Source organism: Arachis stenosperma, chromosome 3, assembly GCF_014773155.1.
Source record: "Arachis stenosperma cultivar V10309 chromosome 3, arast.V10309.gnm1.PFL2, whole genome shotgun sequence".
NCBI lineage: Eukaryota > Viridiplantae > Streptophyta > Magnoliopsida > Fabales > Fabaceae > Arachis > Arachis stenosperma.
This window is the reverse complement of record NC_080379.1, coordinates 162,108,378-162,133,286: the sequence shown is the minus strand read 5'-3', so window position 1 is coordinate 162,133,286 and position 24,909 is coordinate 162,108,378. Positions and strand designations below refer to the sequence as shown.

Here is a 24,909-nt window from a genome sequence, read left to right as displayed (position 1 = left end):
TAATATATACAAAAAAAATCACATTTTTTTATTGATTTTATCTAAAGAGTATATAATAAAAAATTATATTTATAACATCAATTAAAACTTAAAAAAATTTATTTTCTAAAACTTATAATATATGAAGCATTATTAACATGCGTAATAATATATAGAATTATTAATTGAAAATATTTTGATAAAAATATATAAAATTTAGGATAATTTACTTAAATAAAATAATTAGAGTTTATATTTACGTAAATGTAATCATTCAATTCTAAACTGATTACATATGTGTCATATTTTGATTCTATATAAATCGTAAAACCTTACAACAGTTTACATATTTATATATAAATCATAGAACTCCTACCACAATTTACGAAAATGCATATTTACACATAAATCATATAATCCCTGCCATAGTTTATGATTCCACGATTTATGAAAGGGCATCAATTACACATAAATCTTAAAACCTCTACCACGATTTATGAAAAGCTAAGTCCGTGCATAAACTGCGAGACTAAGCCACGACTCATACCTCTGGCCACACTTCTCCCCTCACACTTAGTTTTCTCTCAAGTCCCTCCTCCTCTCTTCTATCCAGACCGAATATTAAATCCATCTCCAAGAAGTTCTGCGACATCATCTTTGAGCTCGCCTCTGGGATCTACCCTGATAACGCCTGGCCTGAACTCCTTCCGTTTATGTTACAGTGCATTCTTTTTCGATTCTCCAAAGCTTCAAGAATCCGTGTTCCTCATCTTTGCGCAGTTGTCGCAGTACATCGGGGAATCATTTACGCCTCACATTAGGCATCTTCACGGATTATTTCTTTAGTGCTTGATCTCTCCGACTACGAATTCTAATGCGAGAATTGCCGCATTAAATGTAGGTATTAATTTCATTCAGTGCTTGTCTGGTTCTACGGATCAGGATCGGTTCTAAGATTTGTTCCAATAATTCATTTTATGATTGATGGAAGTTTTTTTAGGGTGAGTGGTGGCAATTAAAAAAAAAAAGGGAAGCAATGGTAATTAAGGAAGGTGCTGATAGTGGTGATCAAAAATGTAAAAATTTAAAATTTGAAAAAAAAGTAAAAATCAACAAAAAATTAAAATTTAAGTACTATTGTTACACAATTTATTTTTTATGGATCTAACATTAATTTTTTTATTTAATAAATATTTTTATCAATATTTATAAAATTTATAGATACAAATAATATTTATTTTTAAGAATAATTTTGATCACTAATTCAATAGAAAAATAGAAAATCGCAACTAATGCACTCTTTTCCTGCACTACTTTTTATAACATGAAAATTTGTTCTTGCATTGTAAGTTGTAACCTTGTCAGAACTTTTGGAACTTATTTGCCAATTATAAACGCTTTTGAAATTTGGTTTGTTAGGGTAAGACTAAAGATGTTTTATGCATATTACATTATGAGAGGAATTTGGTCCTTGACCGTTATTACGAAGGATAAAATAATTTTCTGAACAAAAAAAATTAATTCAAGTTCTATCTTTTAAAATTATAGACAATATAACTCTTTCATCATATTACATATTAAAAACTAACAGAATTTATTTAGGTGGATCATTAAATTAGTAATTTGATTATTAAATATTTAGTTACCATTCTCAAAATGACAAGGACTTATTTATTTTTGTAGACAAAGATCAAATGACATTATATTTTCTTGTGAATAATAAATTTTTTTTTCAAAAAAAAAAATTTATTTAACGAAATAGCCAAATGACACTTATAAATTGTGAAATACATTAGATTTGAAATTAAATAAAAAAATAAATTTTATATTGAACTATCGTCTGAGAGTAAGCATAGAGTTCAGTTATAAAGAATCTTCTAAAGTAGAAACAGAGATAAATCACAATTTCTTTTATTTTTAATTCTACACAAAAAAAGTTACAATACAAAAAAATATCATCTCTCCTTCGAATAGATCTAAAGGTCTCCCAAATCTAAAATATTTTCGTGAACCAAAAGTTTTTCTTGTTAAATCTTCATCCCAGATCTCTAATACCGTAACTAAAATATCCATAAAGAGGACCAAAACACTACAGAGAGGAGAAAATAACTACAAAGTGATTATTTTAGATCTAGATCTAGATCTCATATTTAGATCTTTAAATATATAAAAAAAAATGAACAAGCAATAAAGAAATAACAAAGTAAACAGGAAAAAACAGAAAGAGAGGGTTGCAAAAGAAAAAAGAGAAGGCGGGTGACAACAAGAGAGGAGTAGTGGAGGGTTGTGGCCGGTGAAAAGAGAAAAAAGAGAGGTGAAGAAAATGTGCTAGTGGGAGTGAGAGGGAGACACTGAGAAGAGAGATATGAAATGTTAGGAATGAAGAGAAAAAGAGAGGGTAAAGGAAGAGAAATGGAAAGAGGTTTTAGGGGGGAAGAGGAGTAGTAGAGGAGAGGAGGAAGACTACCGCAGCCTAGGTTGAGACAGCAGCGATGGCCCTGAGAAGGATTCAATTTTGTTTCCTTTGCGTGAGAGAGAAAACCCTACGAGAACTTTTTTTTCACATGTTTGTTCTTGTGGACAATAAGTTGCGTTTGCATTCGGTACATGAATATAATTTTAACCCCTATTTTTTCACAACATTTAAGAGTTAGCTTCGACACTCATTTGGTCTTCTCTCTTTTTGAGTTGTTAACTTTGCGAGGAGGAATTTGTTGATAATGCTGCTACTAACAGAGCTTTGGACAGTACTAGTGGAGTTATAAAATCGAAGTTAGCAACGTTTTTCTTTTGTTTACTTATGAAACATGTTAATTATTGTTGAGTGTTTTGTGGTCTTGTACCTGTACTGCTTGATTTTCGATAATTTCGACAGGATGTCGAATCAAACTTATATCAAAATTTTAATTTATGAGCAAATACGATTCTTCTTAAAAGAAAAAACTCGATCCGAAATTTACTAAGTGTTTGTGTCGAAAAATCACTTATATAGGAAAGATATGAAATGCCACTTATATTAAACTATGATAAATAATGTAAATAATTGTAACAAAGAAAAATATATAAAATAAATAGAAACTTTAAATAAATGAAAAAGTTAAATTGAAAAAGAAAGTAAAATACTTGAAGAATAAATTAGAAGAATAAAATACTTGAAAAAAAAAAGTTAAAAATTGACTCCAAATATTTACATGTACTTTTATTTTATGGTTTTTCTTAATGTCAATGTGATTTAGAATTTGCAAAATTTTAGTGTAATTATGAAATATTTAGATCAAAATCTCTTAATTTTTTTAAACTTTTTCTATTTATAGATCACAATAACGAATTGCGATATACTTCTTTTTTTTTCACAATTTAACTTTTTTTTTAAACTCTCACAAACTACAACATATAATCTTATCTTGACTATGAAGGATTTTATTTTTCAAATTTGACATCTCATATTTTTCCCTTTATTTTGGTCACTAAATATTTAGTTTCACATTCTTTATTTATTACGAGCTAAATATTTTCCCATATATTATTAGTAAATTTCGATCTCTGTCTTTTTCGATTCGACTCGTGTCATATATAGTGCAATTGACAATTTTTTTATTATGATCGAATCATAGTGTGTCAATTGTTGTACTAACAGTACCAAATACAAATGCATTTCATTGTCCAAAAAAAAAATACATCGTTTGGTCCAAGTCAATTTAAATGAATAAATTCCTTACCAGTTTAAAAATAACAACGAAAAATTTAATAATGATTAGATCATCAGTTTAACGATTCACATAAAAAAATTCTATTAATTCTTAGAATAAATGATCATTTGTACTTATAAGAAATGAAAACGCTAACATTTGTATGCATAAAAGTTTGAAACTAATTTTGTACTCATGATAGATGTTGTCCGTATGACAAAAGTGCCCTGGCTTAGATCTGAGCTTGGTTCGTGGGTTTCCGAACCTACGTGGCACTCCCAAACCCCCTCCCCCCAATCTAAGCCAACCATTCACCATCATCATCTTCATCTTCTTCACCATCACCATCACCATAACCTCCACAACCTTCATCACCATCACCTCAGCACCACTACAGCCACCTCCCTTCACCACAACTTCCGGCAACAACCCACACCGCCGCGCCCCTTTCTCTTCTTCTTCCCCTCTTCTCACCTCCACTGAGTCCAGAAACCACAGCGCCAGCTCCTCCTCTCCATCAAAACAGCAAAATTTTCAAACACCAGCATGAATCAAAACAAACCTAAATCCACTAACATGCATTTCTAACTAACCAAATTAAGCAAAATGAACTAAAAGCAAAGAAACAGAACTCAGAAAAAAACGCAGGGGATGGAAGACACAGGGAAAACGGAGGTTCTGATGCTGATTATGGTGTTTTTCTCGCCATGTTGAATTTGTGCGAGGGTACGAGGTCGCTTGAGTATGGGAAAAGGGTTCATGAGTTCTTGAGAAGATCGAGGTTTCGAGGAGAGGTTGAATTGAACAATAGGTTGATTGGAATGTATGGAAAATGTGGTAACATGAATATTGTACGCAAGGTGTTTGATCGAATGCCAGAGAGAAACATGAGTTCTTGGCACTTGATGATCATTGGATACACTGAAAATGGAGCTGGTGATGATGCTTTGTTGGTTTTTCAGGAGATGAAGGAGACAGGGATACGGCCTGAGAGTGAAACTTTTGCATTGGTTTTGGCTGCGTGTGCAAGGGAAGAAGCTGTAGAGGAAGGATTATTGCACTTTGAATCAATGAAGGAGTATGGAATTGTTCCCACAATGGAGCATTACATGGAGGTCATTAACATTTTGGGTAATGCCGATCAGTTGAATGAAGCTGAGGAGTTCATTGAGAGTAAGCCTCAACCTGAAGATGACATTTGGGAGGCTCTTCGAAATTTTGCTAAGATTCATGGAGATATAGATCTTGAGGATCGTGCGGAGGAGTTGTTGGCATGTCTAAATCCTTCAAAGGCCATTGCTGATAAGCTTCCAACACCTCCAAGGAAGAAACAATTTGCAATTAACATGCTATAGGAGAAGAATAGAGTGGTCGAGAATCGGTGTGCCGTTCCTTATAAAGAGGCTGATGAGAAATTGAAGGGTTTGAGTGGCCAGAGGAAGAGTTAGCGCTGTAGTTTCTGGGCTCAACGGAGGTGAGAAGAGGGGAAGAAGAAGAGAAAGGGGCGCGGCGGTGTGGGTTGTCGCCGGAGGTTGTGGTGAAGGGAGGTGGCTGTGGCGGTGCTGAGGTGATGGTGATGATGATGGAGGTTATGGTGGTTGGGAAGAGACAGTGATGGATGGGGATGATGATGAAGAAGATGAAGATGATGATGGTGAATGGTTGGCTCAGATTGGAGGGGGGTGGGAGTGCCACGTAGGTTCGAAAACTCACGAACCAAGCTCAGATCCAAACCAGGGCACTTTTGTCACACGGACAACATCTATTATGCGTACAAGATTAGTTTCAAGCTTTCATGGGTACAAATGTCAGCATTTTCATCTCTCATAGGTACAAATGGTCATTTATTCTTAATTCTTAACCCGTGATATGACAAAATTGTCATTTTTTTTACAATGTTAAAGGACAAAATTTGAATTAATTTTTTTTATTCGACATAATTCGCTTTGTCTTTTATAATTATAGTCAAGAACTAAATTGGGTATTCAGTCTTGCATTATTATTAGATGTCAATCAATAATAATCGACATTTCAATATTTATTATTAGTACTTTTTTTATAGTTAGTAACCAATATTTTTATCTATAATAACATTACGAAAATAAAATTTTTTAAAATTACATTATTTTTGTTGTGACATTATAAATTATATTACAAAAAATTTATAAAATAAAATTATTTTTATAAAAAGATTAAAGAAGACAAAATTTTTCATCGACTAAAAAAAACAAAATTTTTATAAATAAAAAATTAAATAATAAACTTTTTAGTTATTATATTTATGTGAAAGAGTTTAATTTTTTACTAATAATTAATTCTAACATTCATTATGAAAGAGTTTAATGTATATATTTTTATATTTGATTAAATGTTAAGTCTATTGTATAAATAAAAATAATTATTTTTCATACTTGTTATCAAAAATAATATTTTTCTTTATATATATATATATATATATATATATATATATATATATATAAAATTAGATATTAGTATAAAAATTTATATTGATAGTTATAAAATTAATTTAAAAATAATTTTTTTTTAAAATATTTGAATCTTGATTCTAATTAATCACAACATTAGTATTCTCTATAAATTATATGTAATAAATATTTGAAAGAAGAGAGTAAAAATATCGATTAAAAAGATAAACGATAAAAATTTAAAATTAAATAAAAAATATACATATAATAATATATATTTTTATGTGAATAATATTGTATGATTATTTTTTAATTATATTTAATTATAAATTTATTGTATTCTTTTATAGTTTTATGAATTTACTTGAAATATATTATTTTATTAATTTTATTTTTCTGTAGCACAGAAAGATAGAAAGAAATAAAGAACGAAAGAAAAAAGAGAAAGATAAAAAAAGGAGGGAGGAAATTTTTTAATTTAAAAAAAAATATATTTTAATTGTAATGAAAGAATATTTTATGACACATTTTAGTTTGTCAAATTAATAATATAAAATATAAGTTATATATATAGTGTGAGAAGGATAGAGCGAAATAAAAAAAAAGAAAGGTGAATAAGAAAATAAAAAAAATTTATTAATTTTAGAATAAAATATTTTATTTCAATTTTAATAAAAATATCATGTGACATATTTTAATTATTAAATAATTAATAATATAATAATATAACTATATTTTTATTTTAACTATAATTAAAAAAATTATATTATATATTTTAATTATTAAATTTGTAATTAGTCATTAATAATTATATATAAAAAAATAAAGTAAATGACAAAAAAATGAGTAAAATCGAAAAAAAAAAGAATTTTTTAATTAAAAAAATAATTTTATTATAATAATAAAATGATATATGATATATTTTAATTATAAAATTAATAATATATAATAAATTTTTGAAACTATGATTATATGACAATGGCATAGTGATGTCTACCACTTATGTGATCACTCTTTTCGGTAGTGATGAGTTTAGTTTGGTGTCAATAGTCAAATTGTGTCCTTTTCATCCCACTACTTAGGGTGTGTTTGGCAAACCCGTTTGAAAGGAGAAAAGTACGTTGAAGTTCTTTGAACGCTGTATTTTAATGTTTGGCAATCTTTTTTATCTAAACGCAGAAGTGATTTTGCAGCTTAAAAGCACGTTTACTAGAAGCAAAAAATTGTTGCTTCTGCGTTCACTTCAACGTGACTTCACCTTTGATTATTATTATTGGTGTTTTCCAAAAGAGTTTTCATATTTATTTCATTATTGGTGTTTTCCAAAAGAGTTTTCATATTTGTTTCAAGTCATTTCAAATATTTTAAATTTTTTTTAATTTTTAGTTTTTTTTTATATTTTAGTTGTTTTATTAAATTTATTATTTTAATTTTATTATAATATGAATTATTGATCTTATTAAAAATGATAAAGTAAATAAAAAACTAATCATACATAACAATGGAATCATAAATAATAATTAATAATAAATAAAAGAATATTAAGATTACTAATAAAATTATAGAATATTTTTTGTTTGACATTGTAAAATTTATTATTATAATTTTTGTTCATTGTTTATTATTCTAATTTGTTATAATATGTATTATTGTTCCTATTGAAAATGATAAATTAAATAAAAAATTAATTATAAATAATAATAAAAATATAATTAGTAAAAAAATTAGAATCTAAAATAGTAAACAAAATAAAATTACTGAGAGTACTCATAAAAAGTACTAAAATATATTATTTTATATGTTATTTTTAATTTAATAAATAAATATTAATTTTTATTAAAAAAATTATAATAAACTAAAATAAAATTTTATAAAAAAATATTATATAAAAAATATACTAAAAAAGTATAAAAAAGGATTAAATATATTAAAAAATAATATTATAATTTAATATTATATTTTTTTAGTAATTAACTAATTATCTATCTAAAAGTGATTTTAACTAATATTATCCAAACAATTTCATTTTATCAAAATCAATTTTAGTATAAAATTGCCAAACAAAAATCATGTTGGCACAAACTCACTTTTATCCAAAATCAATTTTACAAAATCACTTTTATTCAAACTCCAGTTTGGCCAACTCTAATCCAAACACACGCTTACTTGTTGTGTTTGCATGCTAATTAATGTCCTCGTCTTATCGTCTCTGTCGCCACTCACCACTCGAGATTCAAATCTTAAACTTGGCCAATAAAATATAAATAAATATAACAGATGACGTGTCGATCTAATCTATTTCTATGCCTATAATATAGCATGTATAATAAAAGGATCCACAAATTTTCTTTTATTCTATTTCCTAAATTGAGTCATTTTTAAAATTTTACTAACTATGATGTACGAACCAAATATGACATGATATAAAATACGTAGATATATAAATTTTAAATTTTTTTAAATATAGAAATATTATATATAATATATATAATAAAATTTTTAAATAAATTATAATAAAATTTTGATATTTTATTAATATACTTTTTAATTATTTTTAATTATTTTTATTTAATTATATAAAATATTTAAAATATTTTTTTATTTAATAATTAATATTATTTTTAAGTTTATTTTAAAATATATATTAAGAATAAAATTAGATATACTGACACGTGATGATAATTAAGTGTGTTTATCAATTTTTTTATTTTTTATTAAGATATAATTAGACATAAAAAAAAACATGTGTCGGACAAAATATCGATAAATATCGTGTGCAAAATGTGTTCATGATAACTGAGCAAAGTGTTAATTGTTGAAAATTTTAAGACTTTTTTAACTCCAAGACCATCCATGTTAAATAATAAAAAACAAAATACTTGAATACGGCAGCACATCTGAATTTCATGAGTATAATAAAGAGAGTTTGATTCTTTGATCTTCCTCAACCAAAGTCTTCTGTATCTTTAATAGAGTTGAATCACAACTCCTCTGACGGAAAAAATCTGCGAAGACAACTTTAATTATTATTTATATTTGAGTGTGACACTCATTAAACCCTAAAGACCAAATAAAATAGTATCTCTGGTTTTATTTCATTTAATTCCAAATTAAAAGTAATAATGACTTATTCAATCCAACATTTATGACAATAATTGAGATCACTATTATATAAGTCATTTAATATGAAATAGTTTAATTTGCGATTATAATTAATATATGTATTGTCTATAAATAAATTAGAAAATAATAATTATCTAACAATCTCCCACTTGAATTATACACATATTTTCTTGAGATAATCACATCTTATAAACTTTATGTGCGCATCTAAATGCTATTTTCCTAATTATATTATTTTAACAATTTGGTCCATCTCATATATATCAGTTATGAAATTACCGCAGATTTTATCACATTAGTATCGCGACAAAACCACGATAATCACTATACTAATATACTCAATGACATAGATCAAATTTGAATGAGAAAATTTAGAAATTAAATGCGAAAATAATCTCATGTATGTCTATTTTCAACTAGTTCGACTTTAATAAACTTTATGAGATCATGAATCTGAGTGAAAATAAAACAAAATACTTTATTTCTGCAAAAATATCGATATTTATAAATTTGTCTAATCATAGCATCCAAATGCACACTCTCATTGAAATAAAATATCATAAAATGATATAACATCCATATAAATAGTATCCATATGCATGTATTTATAGAGTTTGTGTTAATTTACTCATTAGACACTTAAACACTCTAAACTCTCTTGTTTAATAATAATTTAAAATAGCAAACTACCCATACATTATTATCACAAAATAACTTAAGTAGTCTTTTAAATATATATCCATAATTTGTGATAAGTGTTTATAGTTATATAATTGAATGCTTTCAAAAAGTATTTTATATTCAAGTGATTTAATAGAAAGAGTAACAAATGTTCTCTTAATACCTTTCTAAAGAACCCTTCCAATGAGCATACGAATATAACTGTAGTGGATCAAAATTACTTTGATATTTAACAAAATCAGAATCTGTACTAGATGATCTCTAATATTATTTTTTGACTTCATATATGTGAACATGTAATATTTTGTTAAAACTTGTTTTGATACAATTTGGTGATCCATTCTTAACTTATTCAAATTTTTGCCAAAAATACCAATAAGGTACACATACAATAAAACCTTATGCATTTTTTAACTTTATAACTTGCTTGAGACGTCTAATAAGACTATACTTATGTCCCTTTGAGTTTAATATATAACTTTATTTACAATTTTACATGCCATTAACATACAATAAAAATAGTAAAAATATACTTATTTTCACTGAATTGATATACAATCATCAACTACATTTTTTTTAAAAGACCATATGAGATAATAATTTGATAAAATATAAAATATTAAAAATAATTTTTTTTTGAGTTCATAAATAAAATTTTTTAAGTAACACTACATATAGTTATTGCATCTTATGACACAATTCTCTAATATAGCATATCAATTATCTCATCAACATTGCTATTGAAAAACAATTTCTTATATCCATCTATTGTAGCTCAAAATTTAATATACCATCAATGTTGTTATAGTCCTAAGAGAATTTTTTTGTAATCTAAAAAAAAAATTGTCTCCTTGTATTTTATATATGCTTCACTTTTGAGTGAAACACTTTGTAACGAAACATACTTTATATATCTATATTATCTATTTAGTTCATTTGGTTTTAAATATCAATGGTTTAATACCTTCAGGTAATTAATGAGACGCACTTAAAAATTGTCGTCTATTATAAACTTAAATTTTTTACTCATAGCACCAGTACATGATATCCCACACAAAATAAAATCATTTTTGTTAGTGATATACCAAATGACATTTATTTTTGAGGTGTTGAATTTGTCTTTAGGATAATATGTTAACTATCTTTCTCCCAAACTCAATATTTTCAAAGAACGACTAACTGTCTATCTCCCAAGAGTATTTTAATTGTGAGATCACAAAGAAAATAAATACCCAAAAAAGAAATATGATTATGCAAAATTTGAAACTTTATAAAAAAAAAATCTTAATTACAATAATTTTCAATCCTCCTTTCCACGATAATTCTACAATAATTTTCAATCCTCTTTTCCACGATAATTCTATTAACAAAGTATGAATAGTCATACTTCACTTAGATGAGATAAAATTAAAATATTATTAAAAAATACTAATTGAAGTAAATTTAGAATTATTTCAAGAGAAAAAAAAATCATATCAAAATATATTGTAAATAAAAATATAATTTACTTATTTTGAGTTGAACAAGAATAACTGAATTTGTCAAAATAGAAATCAGAACTAAATTATTAAAAAATATATATACTATATTTTCTTTCAAATTCAAATAACTCTTTAACAATAATATAATGATAATACAAATTTAATATCTCAACTACTACTAAATTGTTATTGCTCAAAATGATATACAACATCCTTCGACATTATAGAATTCTTTACAAACAACTTATGTAAATAGAAGAGTCAAAATCTACTCACTAAATATATCTCAACATTAAAACTAAATAAATTTTTCAATCAAAATAAATTAGAGATGTGTTCATTTTTATACACTAAACGTGATATTTAACACAATCTCTCTTCTAGTGTTTTGAGTTCTTACAAAACAAATAACTGAATCCTTTATTTATATTATTTCTTCTAAAATATGTCATATGCAATTTCTTTATCCTCGTTATCATTGTTCTTATTACTTTTTAAATCCATATGCTTAAAGTATATTTGTCAAATAAGTATCTTTTTTAATCTTTTTTTTGTTTTGACTTTTTTTTATTACACATAGTGAGAATCTTTTGACAGTCGTAACTTAATGATTGATGTTAAATTAACTTAATGTTACTAAGAGAAATAAAAACTAAATGCATGAGCATGTTGTTATATATCAATAATTTTAATACATTTAATTTCGAAACAAGTCAGGACATTTACAAGATATACTCACTTGTAATTTTATGTATGCCTCATTGAAATGTGATTTGATAAATATACTTGTTTCAACCTTATAGTTTAACAAAGTATTTTTGTATTTTGTAAGAAAATTTTCTGCAACAGTAAATCTTTATTCCCAATATAATATTTGTGAGTTTTTGGGAATCTCATACTTTATATAATCACAAAACTTATGTGATTTGAACAATCACTTCTTAATATTCAGTTTTACTATTTGAGATTTTAACCATAGAGAGAAGGTCTTATTCAATCTTTAATGCAAAATCTAAGTATATACATTAGCAAATTTAATTTTAAAACAAAATATTATGTTGAACTAAGTTACATATTATATAGATAAAATTTATATGATAGTAGACCAATCACAAATACCATCTGTAAGATTTGATAGAAATATTAATTTGTAAATGGTATCAATATTAAGCGGGTAGTAAATTAGTTATACCAAATTTACTAATTAAGGTTGACGTCTAACAATACTTCTTAACGATCCAATAGTATATGAACTCAATGAATGGAAATTAATAAAATTGGAGATATTAATGCTTTATAGGGACTCATGAATGGGCTCATATGAATAACATTTTCAATTATCAAAGACTATGTAAGCCATTTTGATTTCTTAGGGACTAAATGGATTGTGATCTAATTTCTAAACGGATTGATTCCAAGGTCCCAAATGCAGTCTCACATAACACGGTACAAATACAATGCAAATCCCATTTAGATTTTGTATAATTTATAAAGCCTGTGATATGAGGATCATTCGGGCTTAGTGAATGCAACAAAGTTAAAGCATGTTTCTCGCGTTTATTGATTTATTTCTTTTACTTGATAGGATTTTTTTAATTTTGATCACAATGAACTCAATGAGTAATAGAAGGAAACTGTTTGCTTAAGAATGAGCTTTATCATATTTTACTTTTGAATCTCTCTCTAGTTCATTTTTTTATGTGATCCTTTCAGATCCCTTTTCAATTCATGTGTATGAATGTTAAATATAAGTGACACTTCTAATCCAACAAGTTCCCTTAAATTCCTTGGAGGAATTCTCTATCCACATACTTCTATGTTATATAACAAGCTTCCTATTTTCTTGCAAAAATCCCTTCTTGGCAGAATTAATTATTTAATTATGCCATGGCTCAACGGTTTTCGTTTCGCTTTTCTGCTTTCAAGGTAACAAGTTGACTATGTCTCTGTATGATAGGTGTAGAGAATATAAAAGAATAATAATTTGTGAGTTCCATTAGAAAAACGAAAAAGTATAATTATATGTTTGATTAGAGTGCGGATAATATAAGAAAGGTCAATGATGTCAAAAGGGCTCTCCCATTGGGTGAATCCACGTGATTTCAGGGCCTTCAAATGTTTATAGTTCAGCGTTCTACCTTATAGATGCGCAAATTATTATTTCCACCTTTCCATGACTATGGTTACTGGTTTGGTCATGAAATTCTTTAACTCAACTTTTAGATCCTCATGAAATTTTTTAACTCAATTTCTTTATTTCTTTCGTTCATTGTTATATTCTTTATTTTCATTTAATTTGTTCTTGTTTCTTGTTCAAGAGTGGAATGCATGTATACATAAAAAGTGAAATTTGCTACTGTCAATATTAAGAGAGTGACATTTCTATATTTTTTATACTATTAGTTAATAGTTAATGCGCTCACACTCTCGGTCAGTCACAAAGCTCTCAACCTCTGACTCTGGCCAGTCTATGCTCACCTCTCTCTTGCCGGTGCTCGCCTCTCACTCTTGACGGTCTGTACTCGCCTCTAGCCGGCTCATATGCTCATCTCTGTGTGTGCTCCTCTGCTCGCTTCCATCTGTCGCCTTGAATTTCTGTTTGAATAGGTAAAAGTTTAATGCTTCTGATAAGTACATCTTTCTTTCAATGTATTGGTTTGCAGAGAAATAAAAATAACTAAGTACTTGTGTGTAATGCCACACACACACTCAGTAGTGTCTCAATGTCTGATAAATCATTTTGGAACAATCATAGCCAGTTTTATATGCATTGTATATCTTTGTCCCGCTCGTCAAAGATCCTCAAATCTAAAACAGGGGAAAATATTTAAACAAGGTGTGTCAATAGAAAAAGTTGAAGGGAACATATATATCAAAGTTGGAATAATGAATTATTGTATATCTGCGTTGTCTTTCAATTACAATGATTTAAAGTATAAATGTAACAGTGTGTTGTGAATTATTTGAACAGGAAAGGTGTAAAGGGTGAATTATTTGAGCCTTGGCCTTGAGATTTTATCTTATGCACTTTCTATAATTGTTATAGTGTTATGGGAAACAAGAAAGAGAAAACTTTAAGGTCAAGCATCTCAATGAGAGATATTATCTATGAACAAGAAGAGCAAATTGGATTAGGTCCTCGTCAATCCCGATTAATATCAACGGTGAAGAAAAGTAGAGAATTGAAAGGTGGTTCTATGGTTAATATCATTGGTGAGTTAGAGGATACTGCATCAAGCCCTTCTCAAACACCTTTAGTACCATATGCTAATGATGACAGTAAGTGTGCCTTTATTTCATGTGATTTGAAAGAAATAAAATAATACTATTTTTAATTTCTTGCTTGTGTATGTGTATTTTATTCTTGAATTTGATAATACCTTAATACTGTTGCCCAATTCTTTTTTTTATAAAAAAAAACACAAACAAACAAGTTAGGAAATTGAGATAAATTTTTTACTTTTGTCACGGTTAATCTATTTCCTTTCAAATGACTTTTGCTTTTAATACTTGATAACTGGACCAGTTTTAACATCACCCCAAACTAATGATGATGATAGTAAGTAATTATGTTTTATGTTTAGTTTAATACTTATAATCAATGTATATTATTTTTTGCATTATTGTCTTTTATTTCTTTATTTTCATAACAGGACTAGCAACCAAAAGAAAAAGGGGTCCGACAAAGTGCCTTAAAACTCATGGTTTAAGCTATGAGGATCGGCTGCCAATAAGATTAAATAAGTATGGTCAACCAATTGGTTGCAATCGAGCCAAGTTAAGCAGTCATTTAGGGACTTTGGTTAGAAATGCACATCTTGCTCCATTGACATACACAAGTTGACATGGACTTAAAGATAATTGGGAAGATTTGTGGGAAGCTACCATTGTATTACACTTTTACTTCTTTTAACTTAGGTGTTTTTTTTTTTCTTTATTGATCTTAAAAACTAAGTATTACTACATCATGGTGCAGGGAAAGTTTGACATTGGAGAAAGAGCTAAAGGGTGGGTTTTCAAAACCTTAGGTTCATCTTGGAGGACATATAAAAGTCGGTTAAAAAATAAATATTTTAAAGAAAACATGCCACTAGTTTACAATATAAAGAATTGTCCTCGTACTGTTCCACTTGAACATTAGAAGATTCTTGTTCAATTTTGGAGCCTAAATATGATTAAGGTATATTAATTCTTAGCATGTAATTTCCATGACATTATAATTAGTTATACTATCTAATTTTGCTTGTTTGTGTATTTTTAGGCTTAATCATTCAATTATGTTTTTATGATTTTAAAGGAACAAAGCAAGAAGAATAAAGCTAGTAGAGCAAAGAATACAAGTCAGCATACAACAGGATCAAAAGCATTTGCTGATGAAATACGTGAAGAGGAGGTAGAATTAATCTGTTCACACTTATCTTATTTGTATTTATTTTTTTAGTTGATTGTGCTTTTTCTTAATAGGCAATGAAAAATTCTGATAGAAGAGAACCATCTCGGGTGAACATGTTCTTTTTAACACACAAGCCAAGAGATGGAAAATCAATGAGTGAGGGAACAAGCAAAATTTTTGTAAGATATGTATTTCTTTTAATATATATTTTTTGTGATATAGATTTTTTGTCATAGATTAATGTAGTTTGAATTTGGATTTTAGTCTGAGCTTGAGGATGCCATAGTTTCACATCCTGAAAAATTAGAAAGCACAAATCAAGATGATATACTTTCCCAAGTATTAGGAAAAGATCAACCCAGTCGTGTCCGTACTTATGGTAGAGGTGTTGTAGCTTCAGATTTGTGGGGATCTAGATCTCAAGTTGAGACGGAGAGGTTAATTAAAGAAGTTAAAGAGAATGCTCAAACAGAAATTCAGAATATACAACAAAAGATGCAAGAGGATATGGAAATAAAACTTCAAGAAAGAGTGGAGGACATGAAGTCACAGATGTTGTGTGGATTTAATGTGTTTTTGAATCAACTACAGAAAAATCTTCCAGGAGTAGAAATTCCAAATCTCTCTTTTCTGTCAACTACTTTAAATACGAAGGAAGTAGAAGCTACTGCAACAGCAAATCATGAAGTTTTTACTGCTGAAAAAGAAGTATTTATATCATTCTTTATATTTTTTCTTAATAATAATTTATAAAATTTACTTTTTATAGTGTTAAATGTATTCAATCATTTAATCTACAATGAACCAATCTTAGCGTGTATAGACTAATCGTATCATTTGCATTCATTCCGAATTCAAAGAATGATATTTAAGTCTATAATTTTCTGTTTTAGATTTAAGCTACCCTCAAAGTATTTGTACATCAGTACTCAAGCTATATTATATCTGTTTTATATTTAAATAAATATTAACTACTTCTTTTCTTACTAAAATATTGGTAACTAGTATTTTCTTATCATTTTATTTTGTTCAATAATTTTTAACTTGTTTGTAAATTTTCATTTTTCCATAGTGGGCTGATGCACGCCTTAGGACATGTCTTAAGATTTTTTAAACCTTTACATTTCTAATGCGTTTGTTCATTATATTTTGATTCTGGTTTAATATATCTCTTGTTTTTAATTCCTTTATTTTTTATCTTCACTTTACAAACACATGCAATTTGAATCAATATTATTATTTTCTATTTTATTTAATAACCAAAAACTATAACGATAAAACTTCTTAACAAATTAATATGTGAATTGAATATTAAAAAAATGTAGCCATAAAACAAACAGAGTCCTGCATGCACTTTTAAGTGCCCCTTTATTTTTTCTTTCCCTTTCTTATTATGAGTGGTTTAATAATATTTTATTTTTCTTATATTTTAGGTTCCAAGTAAATTATCTACTATAACAGAAGGTGTTTCTAAATCTCATACTAAGTCATTATCTCAAACAAGGGAGAAGAATGTGATTCTTTCACCTAAAAAGAAGCAGGTATATTTATACCTAAAATTGAAGAGTTTAAAATAGCATTTATAATTCATGCTTTATAATAATCATATTGAGATTTATTATAGAAATATTGGTATTAGTGTCTTAAAATAGTTATTTTTTTCTAGGCTTTTTGTTCTTCTCTTACTCAAGAGGTTCTTGACTTGAAATTGGAGAAAATGAAGCATGACCAGCATAAGAAAAGATCAAAAAAGAAGAAAGTGGTGTGCTTATAATATTGAGATGAATTTGTGAATTTGTGAATTTAATGAAAGAGACAAACTTATACAATGATTATTGATTAAAGAGGCTATAAAAATTTCATTTTGTGAATTTGTGTATTTAATGAAATATTTCATGTTGTAGTAATTAATTTTAGTATATTTATATTGTGTATAATATAAAATAAAAAATAGTATAATAGAACTAAAAAAATATTACGAAAGATCTATTGTAACATTTTATAAGTGTTAAAAGAAATATTATGGTAATATTTTTTTAAGTGTTACAAAAAATATCTATGGTAACATTTCTTTAAATGTTATAAAAAAATATTTATGGTAACATTTTTTAAGTATTACAAAAAACATCTACGATAATATTTTCCTAAGTGTTACAAAAAATATCTACTGTAACATTTTTCTAAATATTACAGAAAATATCTATGGTAACATTTTTTTAAGTGTTACAAAAAATATCTATTATAACATTTCTCTAAGTGTTATCAAGAAATGTCTATTGTAACATTTCTCAAAATATTACTATAGAATATCTTTTGTAACATTTTTACTAAATGTTATTAAATCTTTAAAAAAATGTTAGTAAAACTCTTTAGTAACATAGGGTATATTTAACATTTGTTAAAATATTACTAATATACATAGGTAACATTTTAATATGATTTGGTAACATTTTTTAAATATTAGTAAAAGTCAAGTATGTAGTAGTCACTACAACATTTCTTAGCTATTGCAACATATATTACAAATAACACTTGAAAAGTGTTGTCTAAACCAATTAAACACAACACTTAATATTTGTTACATAAAAATAAAGCTGTTGCAACTCTTTTTTAACAACACATCATAACTATTCCTTTTGATAAATTAAAAGTACAAGTAAGAAGTGTTGCTTTTGTAAATTAAATAAGCAACATTTATGATATTTATATATTATACTTTATAAGTGTTATTCTTAAATTTTTAATAAACTTCTTATTATAAATGTTGCCAAAAATAAATTAAAATTTTCTCCTTAAATTTTTGACCTACCTTCTAAATATTTTAACAAAAAATATTTTTTCCTTCTTTTAACTTAATACAAAATACATCTTTATAATTTATATATTATTTACTGATTTACTGATTCAAATTCTTATAGTTCAAAACAAAATTGGAAGTCCTATTTTCAATTAGAAACCCTAACTCCAACAATTAGAAACGAAGAAAGAAGAAAGGGGGGAATCCGAGGGAGAAGGGAGATCGGGAAGGGAGGAGGGACCGTGCTGCGTCCTGCCGCCGCCATCACCGGAGAGAGAGAGAGATCTGGGGAAAGCAGAGGAGAGCGGAGAAGAAGATCGCACCAGCGTGCTGTGCCTCACCGCCGCCGTCGCGTCGTTGTCGGACCGTGGAGAGAGAGAGAGAGCGCGTTCGCGGAGGGAGCCATGGGAGAGAGTGACGAGCGCAAGCCAGGACTGGGAGGGAGAAGGCACCGTCGTGCATCCTCGTTGCCGTCGCTGGAGATCTGGTCGTCGCCGCCGATCGTCCTTGAGCCGCGTCGGAAACAGAACTGCGAACGGAAGGGAGCGCGAACCATAGCCACGGTCGGAGAAGAAAGAGCGCGCGCGGAGGAGGTGAAGCCGTCGTTGTCACCGTCGCGTGTGGAGTCGCCGCCGCGCCTGGTCTCCGTTGCTGCTGAGCTTCAACCGCCGCCGTCAAGCCTCGGTTAGCACCGCCGAAGCTCCTGCCACCACTGTCGTTGAGGAAGCTCACTGGAGTTGCTGTAGGCTGCCGCCGCTCTATCTGGTTCTGTTTTGAGTTGCGCAGCCGTGTTCGTGGCCGCCGAGGACAGTGTTGTGGCTGCCAGGAGTACCAAGGACATTTGGTTAGTGATCTGCAGCGAACCACTTTAAAAATTTGTGCTGATTGTTCTGAGGTCAATTGTTATGCTATTGAGACTTACCCCCGCTTAAGGAAAACTTGGTTTCGCCTTCCCATTCTTGAAACTCATTTCAGTTTACTCCATAGAACATTTTCATCTGCTGCTTCGTGAGTTTCTTACTGTAACAATATTATCTCTTAATATCAACTGGTAACATACACATTGATTTTCGAGTTGAAATCACAGGTTGTTTTATCCTGCATTGAAGGCAGTCCAGCTGCTCGTGCTGGTATTCATCAAGGGGATGAGTTGGTTGAGATAAATGGTATCAAACAAATATCTGATTTGCATTCTTTTCTTTTTGATGAAGCTATTCATTTAAAGATGCCAGAATTAGCAAGCTTATAGCTTAGATGTTCCCTTATATAGAATCCTGGGGTTGTTTCTTTATGCTGCTAAACATTTTCTTTCTGATACGACATTTCATCAAATTTGGGCTTGTCTAAGTCTATTTTGGGGATTAAACTATGGGTCTGAAGAGAAACAACTGATTTGTACTAATAGGAGCTTCGGAAGATACTCTAATGCTTGCTGAACCTATGGCTGGTAGTTGTGCCTGCTCATACAAATTTGGTCTTTATGTGATGTGCTGCTGCTTGTTTCAAATAATATTATGTAGATAAATGTTATTTAAAAGTAGTTTGCCTCCTTGGCTTGCACAGCACAACTGATCCTACTACTGGATTCATATCCAAAGAGTTGCCAAGTGAATAGTGGCTATTTTATGTGCTGCTCCAAGGAAGCCTTTCAATATTATCATATTTGCAACAATTTATTCTTTTAGTTTTCTAATCAGTGAAACAAGTTTTTAACGTTATCATTTCAATTTAAGAACATCCCCCCGCCCCCCTTCCCAAAATTTCAAGAAATTTATAAATATACATTTTTTTATATTGTTGTATGATGCAACCAGTGAAAAATGAGTCAAGTTTGTTAATATTGCAATTTGAATTTTGAAGCTTATGATGAGAATTTTGTATCAACTTTATTGAGGTGAAGTTTGGCATGTTTTTTGTTTCTTCAGAGTACTGACCAGAAAGCTTTGAAGAAGATATTGGTAGCTGCACATGACAAGTCTCAAAAGAAGGTGAGATTTCCATTATTTCTTTAAAAAACAAATCAAATATAAATGTTGAGAGAGATTATGTCGGAGAGCAAAGTTAACTTGTGATGCCAGTATAATGAGTTATTCTTTCTTTTCCAATTTTCTGTGTTATTGAACTTAATCAAACCTATCTCTTTTCAAATTTTTCTGACTGTTTGTGTGTACACTTCTTTGATAGGTTGATAAAGCTATAGAGGACATACAAAAAGATGAAGGCAGGGATACAAAGTGAAGGAAGGCAAGCATGTGTTTCCACACATGTCAGAATTGTGGATTTGATTAAGCAGACATTGAAGCTGTTAACTCCCTTTGTTCTTCATGTTTATCGCATGCAGCTGTGTGAATCAGACATTGAAGCAGTAGAGGAAATTAACTTTTCAGTTTCTGAAGTGAAGAGCAACTACAAGGTAAGATTTTCCCTTTCTCTTGTTTATTTGATGACCTAGTAATGGCTTTAGTGTCTAATGGTGAAAAACTGAGAGTCTATCATGTTTATATTGTTATGGTCTTAATTCTTATCCTCTTAACTATTTCTATATTTCTCTATTTTTTTTGGCTCTTCCTAAAATTGCTGCATTTGATTTTGATGGGTGTCTTGCAAAAACTGCTGTGAATAAGTATGCTTGAATCTGAAGTCTAAGATTTGCTATTATATTTATTGATGCTGTTGGATTTAATATCTTTTATAAATTACAACCTTTAAGGTTTGTTTAAGGTCTTCTCTAACCAATATATCCAACGGGATTGGCTTTAGAATTAGTGTGGTGATAAAGATATGAGTAGTCCGCAGAAAGTTCCTATAAGTTTAATAAATCTGCTTCTTGTTGTTACATTAGAGAAGGTTAAAAAAAAAACAATGCATGAGTCCATGGTAATTTCTGTTCTTGTAGCTTCCCTTGTCCAATACAGATTATAGTATCTTATTAATTGAAGTTTTGAAGCTGCATGATATAGTGAACTCAATCATTCATGTTCAGTGTTTTAAAATATCGGTTATGGCGGCGCCATGGCGGTATGGCGTGGCGGAATTTGGCCTCGCCGCCATACAGAGGCCTCCGCAATGTGATTTTCACGGCGGATGAAAAGGCGGCCGCAATTGGATTTTTTGAAAAAAATTGGGGGTAATTGGGTAATTTAGGAAACCCTAAGTGATACCTGTAACCTTAATTAGCCTCTGTTGTTCAAAAACTTCTCTTCCTCTCTTATTCACGTAAAAAACGGCTCTCCGTCTCTCTTCACTCTTCTCTATGCCTGCCGTCGGCGCCGTTGGTAGTCGCCATCCGTCACCGCTGGTGGTTGCCGCCGCTCATCACCACAGTTCCCTCTTTTTCTGGTTCATAGTTACATACATTCCCTTTTTTTTCTTCGTTGTTCATTCAGTCCATCGTCTCTTTCTCTTCCCTCATAAACCTCTCTTCCTCCAATTTTTTTCTCGTTCAGTTTAGTTCACTATGTCAACTTCCAGACCAACCCCTGATTCTAATACCCCTGCCCCTGTCCCTGCCTCTGCCTCTACTGGTCATGCTGCTGGCACTGCTCCTGCTCATACTAGGAGAAGACAACAAAATAGAAAAAGAAAACAACCTGCAGCTCCAAAGGGGAAACCAAGTTGATGAGAGCTAGAATTTAGATGGTTTATTTCATCATTCTTTAGTTTAAAGACATGATGAGATAATGGCTTTGGTCTTTCTTTTAAGTTTTTAGTTTTTATGTTCTATGTCTTATGTTTATTTGCTGAATTTTCTATTATATTTGCTGCATTAATTGGATGTCTTATGACTAGAAAAATGATTATATAGATTAGATTTTATAGTTTATTATATTTGCAGTTTTTCTGCATGTTTTTTTGTACATATATATGCATTTTTTAGGTAATCCGCCATTTTCGCCATTTTCCGCAACGCCATCCGCCATTATTTTATGGCGGATTTTTGGCTCACTGCCATGAGCCGCCATCCGCAATCAAAAACTATGTTCATGTTTGCTTTCCACTGGATAATGACATTTTTATCTGGGAGTTAAGGCTGCGCGATGGGATGCCTTGGCCCTTGGGTTATTTCTCTTAACCGGAAAAAGATTTACAATATTAAGTTTTCAACTTATGTCTTAAATTATGTACTATTATAAATTCTCAGTGTTGATTACACTTGTTGTGGGTAGGAACCCTTTGTCAACATCCCAGAGGGTACTATTTGAGAAGCTTTAAAAGTAGTCCTAGGTATTACACACTCTTTAACTTCTTTACTACAATGTTAACCCTTAGCACAACCTGTTGAGTGATATATTAATCTAACGTTATTTGCTTGCATCAGATGTTAGAAACCACCCCGTGCTAATTCATTCATTGTAAACGAGGGAAAGTAATTTGATAATTATGGTCTCAAATGAGGTCAACAGGACTTCTCCGGAGATATTTTTAAGTTCACAACTATTTGAAACCTGTACTATTTGTTGTAATTTGTGTTTGAGTGGCATGTTTTAATTTGTTTTGCTAATTTTAAACATGTTTTAATTTGCTTCTCCTCTCGTATAAAGATCCTAAAGTATGAGCTGGTAATTTGCTTTTATATCTATAGTATTTAATATCATAAAAAAATTTATTATAATTTTTCAGTTTTAATACTATACTTTTTTGTTGTGTATTATTTGCAGATTTAGCATATGAGACAAGTCAAGCATGGATATAAAATATGCAAGTAAATTGATATTTTTTTGATAAATATTACTTACTATTTTGTTATGACAATTATTGTTAGACAAGAATTTTATTTTGTTGAGAATTATTGATGAACATGTATTTCAAATACTAATTAAACCTTTTAATATCTATTTTAATTAGAATTTTATTATTAGTTATTTTGTCTCTTTTATAAATTTTATTATTAGTTATTTTGTCTCTTATTTATTAAATAATTTATTTTTGTGTATTTTTATTAAAAAGTAACTTTTATTTTTACCAAAGAGGCAACCCTTCTATTAGTTGCATATTTTGAATATTAGACAACACTTGTATGGTTCCATATCCAAAAGAAAAAATAACACTTGTATAGGTTGCATATTCAAAAGAAAAGGCAACACTTGTATAGGTTGCATATCCAAAAGAAAAAGCAATGCTTTAAAGGGTTGCATATTCATAACTAATAGGCAACACTTTAAAGTATTGTGAATTCAAACTTATAAGCAACACGTAAAAGGGTTGCATTTTATTGCAAATAAGCAATACTTTTTAGAGTGGCCAAAATATAAGAGAAAAGACAACACTGAAAAAGTGTTGTCTCAAACACACCTTTGAAGTGTTGTTGCTTTTCAACCAAAGGCAACACTTACCAAGCGTTGCTCTCAAAAGCATTGCCTTTGAAACAAAAAAGTGTTGCCTTGATCTAAGGCAACGGCTGCATATGCAACGCCGCCCAAAAACGTTGCCTTAGGTCCAAAAGTGTTGTCATAGATCAAAAGTAACTTTTTATCAGCTTTTAGGCAACACTTTTTAAATGTTGCCTCAACCTTAAAATGTTGTAGTGAGTGTCATTATTATAAGAAAAAATTTCACTCTCTTTTTCAGAGAGATACTAAAATGACACTCCCCTCTATTTGTAAAATGTACACTTCTCTCTCTTATCACTTTTAAAAATCTCTTTTTTAATCTATTTTAAATTTTTTGTGTTAACTAATGTTAAGTTTACTCATTTTTTAAGAAAAATAAATTATGTTTTTACAAAAATATCCTTTAATAAAAATTTTATTTTTTATTAAATTTTATTTACCAAAATACTTTTTAACAAATTATTTTTTTTATTAATTAAATTATATTTTTACTAAAATATTCTTTAATTTTTTTAATAATTAAATTATTTTTTACTAAGATACTCTTCAATAATTTTTTAATTATTAAACTATGATTTTACCAATATTTTCGTTAAGAGTATTTTTGTTAAAAAATAATATATTTTTTCTTAAAAAATGAATATAGTTAATGTTAGTTAACAAAAAAAAATTAAAATGGATTAAGAGGAAGTGTTTTAAAAGTAACAAGAGAGGGAAATGTACATTTTATAAATAGAGGAGAAGAAAGTGTCATTTTAGTATCTCAAAGGAAGGAAGTAGAATTTTCTCATATTATAATAAACTGTGAATAACCTAAGAAATTTATTTATTCATTCATTCAATTCTCTTGACCAAGGTTTTATTTTTCCCAATCATTATAATTATAGAGTTTAAACTCTTTATCAAGAGTTGATAGATTTTTTATTGACTAATAATTAATTCTACAAGTATTTAAATCATATCCAATGTCCATTTAACTAGCACCCTAGGGTATTAGATATCCAGAATTA

General features: G+C 28.9%; 1 pseudogene; it reads left to right on the top strand.

Moving 5' to 3' along the window:
• The first annotated feature begins 3,863 nt into the window (after positions 1–3,863).
• LOC130967141 (pentatricopeptide repeat-containing protein At2g15690, mitochondrial-like) lies at positions 3,864–5,116 on the top strand (annotated as a pseudogene).
• Positions 5,117–24,909: the final 19,793 nt, after the last annotated feature.